Source organism: Oncorhynchus mykiss, chromosome 4 (genome assembly GCF_057628025.1).
Source record: "Oncorhynchus mykiss isolate SJ-2025 chromosome 4, ASM5762802v1, whole genome shotgun sequence".
NCBI lineage: Eukaryota > Metazoa > Chordata > Actinopteri > Salmoniformes > Salmonidae > Oncorhynchus > Oncorhynchus mykiss.
In genome coordinates this window covers 46,494,041-46,501,771 of record NC_143025.1, presented here as the reverse complement: position 1 = coordinate 46,501,771, position 7,731 = coordinate 46,494,041, and positions in this window count along the sequence as shown.

Here is a 7,731-nt window from a genome sequence, read left to right as displayed (position 1 = left end):
ACATAACATTGAAGGTTGTGCAATGCAACAATAATATTTAGACTTAGGGATGCCACCCGTTAGATAAAATACCGAACAATTCCGTATTTCACTGAAATAATAAACATTTTGTTTTCGAGATGATAGTATCATGCCCTGACCATAGTTATCTTTGTATTCTTTATTATTTTGGTTAGGTCAGGGTGTGACAGGGTGCGTTTTTGTCTTGTCTAGGGTTTTTTGTATATCTATGGGGTTTTGGTATTGTCTTGGTAAATGTAGGTCTATGGTGGCCTGAATTGGTTCCCAATCAGAGACGGCTGTTTATCGTTGTCTCTGATTGGGGATCCTATTTAGGTTGCCATTTTCCATTTTGGTTTGGTGGGTTATTGTCAGCACTTGTTATTATTAGAGTCACGTTTGTTTTGTTCGTTTGTTTAGTGTTCTTTGTAAATAAAGAAGAATGTATTCAAATCACACTGCGCCTTGATCTCATCGTTACGGCGAACGTGACAGAGTTTCCGGATTCGACCATATTAATGACCAAAGGCTTGTATTTCTGTGTGTTATTTTATAATTAAGTCTATGATTTGATAGAGCAGTCTGACTGAGCGATGGTATGCAGCTGGCTCGTAAGCATTCATTCAAACAGCATTTTCTTGTGTTTTGCCAGCAGCTCTTCGCAAGCACAGCGCTGTTTATGACTTCAAGCCTATCAGCCTAATGGCTGGTGTAACCGATGTGAAATGGCTAGCTAGTTAGCGGGGTGCACGCTAATAGCGTTTCAAATGTCACTCGCTCTGAGACTTGGAGTAGTTATTCCCCTAGGGCTGTGGCATTTCTGGAGCGATGGGTAACGCTGCTTCGAGTGTGGCTGTTGTCGATGTGTTGCTGGTTTGAGCCCAGGTAGGGATGAGGAGAGGGACGGAAGCTATACTGTTACACTGGCAATACTATAGTGCCTATAAGAACATCCAATAGTCAAAGGTATATGAAATGCAAATGGTATATAGAGAAATAGTCCTATAAATACTATATTAACTACAACCTAAAACCTCTTACCTTGGAATATTGAAGTCTCATGTTAAAAGGAACCACCAACTTTCATATGTTCTAAGCAAAGATCTCAAACGTTAGCTTTTTTACATGGCACATATTGCACTTCTACTTCACCAACACTTTGTTTTTGCATTATTTAAACCAAATTGAACATGTTCCATTATTTATTTGAGGCTAAATGGATTTTTATTGATGTATTATATTAAGTTAAGTGTTCATTCAGTATTGTTATTTTCATTATTACAAATAAAAAATCATCCGATTAATCGGTATCAGATTTTTTTGGTCCTCCAATTATCTGGTATCAGCGTTGAAAAATCATAATCGGTCGACCTCTACTACACATTCACACTCGAACTGAATTGAATGGGGGACACAACTACTTTTCACTAAAGAAGGGAAATGAGGTACAACATGCAACTTTGATCGAAGACCTAAAATCATGCCTGACAAAATCACAACGGTATCCTAATATAGTGCGGATACAGAAGTAGCCTATTCTACAACAGTGTAACTGTGTGCTAGTATTATGTGGATGGGTAAGCTACTTCATTCAATGATTACAGTATTGTACAAGGTAGATACAAGAGTAGTCTATAGTCTACAATAATAATGTAATTGAATGTGCTCTAGTATAATTTTTATCATTGATGAATACAATTGTAAATGGGGATGGGTAGGCTACATAATTCAGTGAATACAGAATGTATTGCAATCTCTGGGAGTGTGTTAATGACGGCTGTTGAACTATGGCAATGTCGAACTAATTTCTAAATCTCTTTCTAAATCTCCTACTTTTAGTAGCCAGAGCAACCAATCAGCTGCTAAACCCACCACCCTCACTGTTCTCCCTCCACAAGTAACCACATCCTCTTCTCCTGTTCAATTACTTTGCCACGACACTAAAAATGACTGTACATTTTCTCCTGTGTCCATCTCAGTGCAACATGATCCATCCAAGGCCTCAGCTGGATGCCTAAAATGTGATACATGTAAGCAAGATGCTATAGTGTAGTTTGTGTATGTGTGTGGATGGATGGAGTTCTAAGTAAAGACATGAGGAGATGGTGATGAGAGTGAGAGCATACAGTATGAAAATAAAGACTCCTTGGGATCTAAAATGAGTGCTAGGTGCCTCTTGTCTCCTTTTTGTCTGAGGATACTACAGTCACCCCTGGTGGAGGTTCTTGGAACACTGCGATTTAAGTCTGAGCGGATGTTGACGAAAACGTTCAAAAGGTGGTGGTGCTTTGTTGCGTGTTATTTTAAACAGGCTGATGTTTGAGTACAGAATGAAATGGTGTAAACTTAACAGGCTAAACTTGTTGAGCACGCTGTTTGAGAAAGGGGTTCCAACAGGGTTCTTTGGCTGTTAACAAAGGAGAAGTATTTTTGGTTCCATGTAGAGCCCTCTGTGGAATGGAGCCCAAAAGGGTTCTACCAAGACACAGAAGGGGTTCTATCTGGAACCAAAAAGTGTTCTATGGGGATAGAAGAAGAATCCTGTTAGTTTGCAGACAGCACTTTTTTTTATCTGAGTGTAGGCCAATATTGCAGTGGTGGTTCAGTGGTTTTCTGTAAAAAAATGTAATTCATTGGTGGTGAGTTAAGATGATCAGAAATACTATGAAACATCCCCACTTTAAGCTGAGGCATGTGTGATCACTCAACATTGACAGGACCAACAAAAAAGACATGCTCACATGCAAACAAATGATAACATGTCTAACTTGCACCATTGTGCAATTATTAAGAGACTAGACACAAATAGCTAATCCTGGCTACCAATGTTCTAGCATTCGTTTATTGAGGCAAGCAGATCAGAGATGTTAAAGTGGTACCCAAACATATGCCATGTGTATATGTAAGGTCATTTTATTTCGTTATTTTATGGAGCCATTTCTAGGCCTCCCTGGTATTTGCATTTAATTGATTTATATAATTACTGCCGCTAGAGGAAGCTGTGACGTCAATGGAGTGCATTTGTGAGATCTTGGACATTTCTTCTTCATTCTTGGAGAATGACTAGTTCTGAAAACGAACGTTTCCCCCGCCTCATCAATTAACCCTATAAATTCAGGTATGTAAATGTGCAAAATTGCAATATGACTCAAATTATTGATGTAACATGGTTAATTACATAGTTCATGAGTTTGATGGTGTTCAAGGAATATGTGAAAAACTAGTTGGTATTTTCCCCATTGTAAGTAATGTAGTTAGGCTAGGTTTCTAATGGTTTACTTTTTTAAATATATATATATATTTTTAAAAAATGAGCTTTTTCGAAATTGCCACATATCTATTTTATATATATATATATATAAATGTGAGTTATATCATGTGAATGTGTAGATGTATGGTGACTCCACGTTTGGATGAACGGACCAACGAGACTGCCATGTGCAAAGAATAATGTTGAAGACATACAATATATATGTTCAACCACAAGGGTGTACTAATGAGGTATGATTTTAAAAATCATTTTGAGGACTAATATTATTTCAGTGTAGATAAGTGAGGGCCTGTTTAAAATGAAAACATGCCAGCCAGACCAGCCAGTGTATATGCAAATGTATTTGCATATGAATGGAGTGGAACTTAGCTGACTTTGTGATCTGTAAGGTAAGTACCAATGTGTGGATCCTAGTCAAGCGTTTGTCAAATCCAGATTTTTTAAAAGATGCGTATCAAATCTGTGGGCTAAATCAATGACAAACAGTTGACATGTTCAGGCTTCATGATCTGTGATCAAAGGATATGCGTAAAACTGCAACTGCACTGAAATTAATAGCCTGATTCAATGGGATTCTCCTGAATCTGTTAAACTGTTCGGTCTATGCATATACCAATACTGATTCTAACTTTTTGTTATTTTGCGGTAGGCATTTAATAAACCAACCACATTTTCTTGTGATGTTGAGGCTGAGTAAGACCTTCGATAGGCTAACAGACTGCGGAAATAATCGTGGAATTAATCATTGTTATTGCCTAGATCACTTAATATAATCTGGACCGTTGCTTTTCCCATGGCTAAGCAAAATGCATATGCATTTTGCCCGTCTCCATAACAAGGGATAGGCCAATATCCTCACATTTTATTTTGTATTTATTTTTTATTTAACCTTTAAGAAAGTCAGTTAAGAACAAATTCTTATTTACAATGACGGCCTACCAAAAGGCCTCCTGCGGGGACGGGGGCCTGGGGTTTTAAAAAATATATAAATATAGGACAAAACACATCACGAGACAACAACACTACATAAAGAGAGACCTAAGACAACAGCATAGCAAGGCAGCAACACATGACAACACAGCATGGTAGCAATACAACTTAACAACATGGTAACAGCACCAAACATTATTGGGCACAGTCAAACAGCACAAAGGTCAAGAAGGTCGAGACAACAATACATCACACAAAGCAGCCACAACTGTCAGTAAGAGTGTCCATGATTGAGTATTTGAATGAAGAGATTGAGATAAAACTGTCCAGTTTGAATGTTTGTTGCAGCTCGTTCCAGTCGTTAGCTGCAGCGAACTGAAAAGACGAGCGATCCAGGGATGTGTGTGCTTTGGGGACCTTTAACAGAATGTGACTGGCAAAACAGGTGTTGTATGTGGAGGATGAGGGCTGCAGTAGAAATCTCAGATGGGGCCTCCCGGGTGGCGCAGTGGTTAAGGGCGCTGCACTGCAGAGCCTGGGCGCGAACCCAGGGACTCTGATGGCACAGCTGGCTGTGCCATCAGAGTCCCTGGGTTCGCCCCCAGGCTCTGTCGTAACCGGCGCGACCGGGAGGTCTGTGGGGCAACGCACAATTGGCGCACTCATCGCGCACCAGCGACTCCTGTGGCGGGCCGGGCGCAGTGCGCGCTAACCAAGGTTGCCAGGTGCACGGTGTAGCCTCCGACACATTGGTGCGGCTGGCTTCCGGGTTGGATGCGCACTGTGTTAAGAAGCAGTGCGGCTGGTTGGGTTGTGTATCGGAGGACGCATGACATTCAACCTTCGTCTCTCCCGAGCCCGTACGGGAGTTGTAGCGATGAGACAAGATAGTAGCTACTACAACAATTGGATACCACGAAATTGGGGAGAAAAAGGGGTAAAAATACAAAAAAAAAAAAATCTCAGATGGGGGGAGTGAGGCCTAACAGGGTTTTATAAATAAGCATCAACCAGTGGGTCTTGCGACAGGTATACAAAGATGACCAGTTTACAGAGGAGTATAGTGCAGTGATGTTTGTGGCAAATCTGATGGCCGAATGGTAAAGAATATCTAGCCGCTTGAGAGCACCCTTACCTGCCGATCTATAAATTATGTCTCCGTAATCTAGCATGGGTAGTCTGAATCAGTGGTCATCTGTGGTCATCTGAATCAGTGTTAGATGGGGTGAAAGAGGAGCGATTACGATAGAGGAAACCAAGTCTAGATTTAGCTTTGATGTGTGCTGAGAGAAGTACAGTGCACCGTCTAGCCATACTCCCAAATACTTGTTTGAGGTGACTACCTCAGCCTCTAAACCTTCAGAGGTAGCAATCACACCTGTGGGGAGAGGGGCATTATTCTTACCAAACCACATGACCTTTGTTTTGAAGATGTTCAGAACAAGGTTAAGGGCAGAGAAAGCTTGTTGGACACTAAGAAAGCTTTGTTGTAGAGCATTAAACACAAATACCGGGGAGGGGCCAGCTGAGTACAAGACTGTATCATCTGCGTATAAATGGATGAGAGAGAGCTTCCTTTTGCCTGTGCTATGTTGTTGATGTAAATTGAGAAGAGCATGGGGCCTAGGATCAAGCCTTGGTGTACTCCCTTGGTGACAGGCAGTGGCTGAGACAGCAGATTTTCAGATTTTATACACTGCACTCTTTGAGAAAGGTAGTTAGCAAACCAGGCCAAAGACCCCTGAGAGACACCAATACTCCTTAGCTGGCCCACAAGAATGGAATGGTCTACCGTATCAAAAGCTTTGGCCAAGTCCATAAAAATAGCAGCACAATATTGCTTAGAATCAAGGGCAATGGTGACATAATTGAAGACCTTTAAGGTTGCAGTGACACATCCATAACCTGAGTGGAAACCAGATTGCATACCCGAGAGAATACTATAGACATCAAGAAATCCAGTCAGTTGATTATTGAGAAGTTTTTCCAACACTTTTGACAAACAGGGCAAAATAGAAATTAGCCTATAACACTTAGGATCAGCTTGATCTCCCCCTTTAAATAAAGGACGAACTGTAGCTGCCTTCCAAGCAGTGGGAAACTCCCCAGAAAGGAGAGACAGGTTAAAAAGGTTGGACATAGGGGCAGCAACCTTAAAGAAGAAAGGGTCAAACCATCTGGGTCATTCTTTTGGGGGTCAAGTTTAAGGAGCTCCTTTAGCACCTCGCATTCAGTGACTGCATGCAGCTAGAAACTTTGTAGCGGGGCAGGGGTAAAAGAAGGAGAAGCATCAGGGACAGTCGCATTAGAAGTGGTGGGAGATGAGGAAATGTTGGACGGGCAAGGAGGCATGGCTGAGTCAAATAGGAATCCGGACTTTAATGAAGTGTTGATTAAAGAGCTCAGCCATGTGCTTCTTGTCAGTAACAACCACATTATCAACATCAAGAGACATGGGTAGTTGTGAGGAGGGTTTATTCTCCAGGTCTTTAACCGTTTTCCAGAACTTCTTGGGGTTAGACCCACATAGAGAGAACTGCTCCTTAAAGTAACTAACTTTGGCCTTGCAGATAGCCTGAGTGCACTTATTTCTCATTTTCCTGAATGATAGCCAGTCAGCTTGAGTAAGCGTGTGCCAAGCCTTTCGCCAAATGCAATTCTTGAGGTGGAGTAACTCTGCAAGATCACGGTCGAACCCGGTGCTGAACCTGTTTTTAATTCTCATTTTCTTTATGGGGGTGTGTTTGTTAACAATACCACTGAAAATATCAAAAAAGAAGGTCCAAGCATCTACGACAGAAGGGATCAAGCTGATTCTATACCATTTTACAGAGGCCAGTTCATGAAGGAAGGATTGCTCATTCAAGTTTTTTAGCAAGCGTCTATGACAAATCAGGACAGTTCGTTTCACTGAGCAGCCATTACGAGCACAGGCTGTAAAACAGTGATCACTAAGGTCATTACAGACAACACCAGACTAATGCCTGTCAGTATTATTTGTGAGGATAACATCAAGACGAGTAGCCGTTTCTGGGTGTTTGGAGTCATACTTTGTGGGATTGGTAAAAATCTGAGAAAGATTTAGGGAGTCCCATTGCTTTAGGACTTGGTCAGGTGGTTTAAGCATGTCCCAGTTTAGGTCACCTAGCAGGACATATTCAGACTTAGTGTAAGGGGCCAGGAGAGAGTTTAGGGTACAGGCCGGTGCTGATGGAGGACGGTAGCACCCAGCAACAGTCAACAAAGAGCTATTTGAAAGTCACTGAAGGTGGTCCTTGGTAAAGATTGCCACTCCCCCACCTTTGGAAGATCTGTCTTTCCGAAAAAAAGGTATAACCAGAAACTATTTCTTAACCACGTCTCAGTAATGACCAACACATCTGGATTGGAGCTTTGAACCCACACTTTCAATTGATCAATTTTATGTAATAAGCTTCTAGTGTTAATGTGCAAAAAACCCAGGCTTTTAAGAGAGCAGAAATCAGTGAAGCAGATATCAGAGCACAAGTCAGAATTGGGGCTAGCAACTG